Raw genomic sequence first — 3,887 nt, forward strand, 5'->3', positions numbered from 1 at the left:
TATATTAAAAATAAATCAATATGGTGAGAAAAAAGATAAATAGAATAGAAAGTTTCTCATTGCACAACCCTTTGGTTCTTCCTTCAAATTTTCTTTATAGAATAATGAAAATGGAGTTAAGTTAAAAAAGTAGGAAAATAAAAGGTTTAGCAATTAATATGTTGATTGTATATTATAAATAAATAAATAAAAGAATAAAGACAAATATGATAGAAAACTTTTCATTGAACAACTATTTGGTTCTTACTTCACACACCGCGTGTTGTATAGTGATGAAATTTGTTTTGTTAGAAAATACATAATTAAATTAAGGTGAAACATAATTTCATAATAAATTGTAATATAAGACGGTGATTACATTGGGTGTTTTTAATGCAAATTTTTTTCATTGATATTTTTTCTTGTAACTAAAGAAATTCATACATTTTATATTTTTCGGTTGTAGCACAATAATTCTATTGAAGTTCAATTGGTATAAAAATTGTTAGCCGCAACCCACAAGTATTGTATGATCAATATTGAGCACTATCCTAGGTGTATGCAAAAGTAATCTTTTCAATTTAGTTTGTAACACTTATTTTCCAGATTTTTTTAAATAAATTCATGTACATATAGTCTTCTGAATAATTAGATATGTAATCACAATATAAGAAGTAATATAACTAAATTTATAATACAGTTAAATAATAGGAAATAAGATAAGAGTATTTTATTAATTGTTGAATGAAATATAGTATCTTCTAATCTTGAGGAATCATACAATGCAAGGTATATAAGCAATAACATTCGTTATAATATAAGCTTACTGATTTTTGTAAACAATAACTAATCATGGTTGGCCAAAAACCGAAGAACAGAAATTTAAATTGGATTCATCATAGACAAAAAAATTATTATTGTCTTAGTTTTGACGACAAAAAACTTAGTTTTGTGTAATGATGATTACGATGTATAAGCACCAAAAAGGATGATGTACATGTACCATTTTTCATCCTCAACACACCTTGACTTTAAAAACACAATAGTGAATGGATCAACCATACGATATGTAAAAAATGACATACCAAACTTAAAGACTTCAAATCTTTATAACCCAATAGATAAAATTATAATGCAATCAAAATCACAACACGAACATACATTAAATTATCATACGACTAAACTTACGATAAGAACATACTAAAAAATATAATCCAATCAAAATCATGATACAAACATACATGACATTCTACTACACTCTAAATTACAAAACAAATTTGCATAAAATCCTTACCTTAGATCATGTTCATAAATTCCCACAACCCAAACTTGAAAACTTCTAATTTTCAAGACTTAATATATAAAAGTTAAAGAACTCGAAAAACTGTAAATAAAAAAAAGTTCAACATAAATAAAAAATTACATAATAAACTTGAACACTTCAAATCTTCACCTAATACATAAGAGTTATAATACAAACAAAATTACGATACAAACATAAATAAAATTATAATGCAATCAAAATCATGAAACAAATCAATATAAAATTATTACCTTATATTGCAACCAAAAAATCAAATATTGAACTTGAAGAGTTCTTCAAATCTTCATGACATAATGCATAAAAACTATAATGCAATCTAAATAACGATAGAAACATTCATAAAATTATAGGAGAAGTGAAAAAACAAAACAAAAAAAAAACTTTGAAGATTATTAATAGTAAAATAGAAGAAAAACCAAAGATAAAGAAAATAAATTTAGAGACATATAAGAGATAGAGATAGAATTTGAGAGGTGTGAGAGATGAAGATGAACAAAAAGTTTTCCTTTTATATATATAATATAAAGATAAAGATTTTAATTGTGTGATTTGTACTATAATTTTACCAATTAGTTGGTTTTGGTTTCAACCATGGTTATAAGTTTCAAAGCATCCATCACGCTTTTATGCATCCATCACACTTTATACATCCATCATTTTCTACCAAATCTTTCCACCAATGTGAGATTTAAGAAAGACTCAAACCTCATGTTGTCAACTCATCATTCTTGGTTTCACTTTTAGTTTTGTACTATGGTTTTTATCATTTGATTGGTTTTGATTCTAATCATGGTTATAGATTTCAAAAATGGTCATCCAAAATAAGACAACCCTATGAGGAAAACCTCATGAATTGACACAAATTAATGCATCATCCATCTTTTTATACATTTCACTTTGTTCAAATATTTTAACTCTTCACCAATGTGGGACAGCTAAAAGTCAACAACAATTCACCATTTGAGAATACTCAATTTTCATGGTGCCACCTTAATATCCTAGGGTTTTAGTTATATATATATATACATATGGTTGGTTTTGATTTCAACCATGCTTATAGATTTCAAAGCATCCATAAGACTTTTATACATCTATCATCTTCTTCCAATGTTTCCACCAATGTGAAATGATGAAAATCAACATTAATCAAGATTTTGAGGAAGACTCAAAAATCATGTTGCCAAGTCATCCTTGATTTCACTTTTAGTTTTGTACTATGATTTTTACCATTTGGTTGGTTTTGATTCCAACCATGGCTATAGATTTCAAAGAGGATCATCCAAAATAAGATAACACCCCATGAATTGACATAAATGCACCATCCATCTTTTTATACACTTCACTTTGTTCAAATCTTTTAACTATTCATCAATGTGGAACAATTAAAACTCAACCACAAATTCACCATATGAGAATATTCAATTATCATGGTGCCACCTCGATATCCCAAGGTTTTACAAAAAATAAAATAAAAAATTGGGTGCATCTCAGTACATCTCAATATGCATCCAAGAGTGGAGATTCATTCTTACGCTTCTCACCAGAACTCAACCCTCTAATCTACCCTTCATCGAGTATTCCCCTCAAGATTAAAAAGTCTAGGGAACATTTTTTTTAAAGGGGGGAAGGGCTTGGCCTGGGAAGGGAAGAGTCGTTAAAAGCGACAAATTGTAAATCTGTTGAAGTTCTTCTTTTGTTAGTTAATTTGTTTTTTTTTCTTCTAAAATTGATTGTAGTAGTTCTGTTTGTATACATTTTTAAATGAATTTTATATTGAAGAATTTGGATCAACAATACAAGTTTATGATATTTGAAATTGTTGATCAGTCAAGGCCTTGACTAATTGATAGCTGCATGATCTCGTTGGATAGTTTGAAGATTTATGTTGAGCATGGCAATACGATTTATGAATTATAAATAGTAATAATTTACATTACACCACATTGTATTTTGTATTTCAAAATTTCCACCTATCTTTAATTTTGATGATTTATTTTTCAATTTTCATACAATTAAAAATATGCATGTATTAATATAAATAAAATTATATATATTTTACATATTTGTGGATTTAAATTTTCTTTATAAAATAATGAAAATGGAGTTAAAAAAATAAGAAAATAAAAGGATTAGCAATTAATGTGTTGATTGTATATTAAAAAAAATCAAAATGGTGAGAAAAAAGATAAATAGAATAGAAAGTTTCTCTTTACACAACCCTTTGATTCTTCCTTTAATATAGATATAGATTTATGTTGAGCATGGCAATACGATTTAGGAATTACAAACAGTAATAATTTACATTACACCACATTGTATTTTGTATTTCAACATTTCCACCTATCTTTAATTTTGATGATTTATTTTTTTCAATTTTCATATAATTAAAAATATGCATGTATTAATGTAAATAAAATTATATATATTTATATATTTGTGGATTCAAATTTTATTTATAGAATAATGAAAATGGAGTTAAAAACAGTAGCAAAATGAAAAGATTAACAATTAATGTGTTGATTGTATATTAAAAATAAATCAATATGGTGAGAAAAAAGATAAATAGAATAGAAAGTTTCTCATT

This window comes from Cynara cardunculus (assembly GCF_001531365.2).
Source record: "Cynara cardunculus var. scolymus isolate 2C chromosome LG 13, CcrdV1, whole genome shotgun sequence".
NCBI lineage: Eukaryota > Viridiplantae > Streptophyta > Magnoliopsida > Asterales > Asteraceae > Cynara > Cynara cardunculus.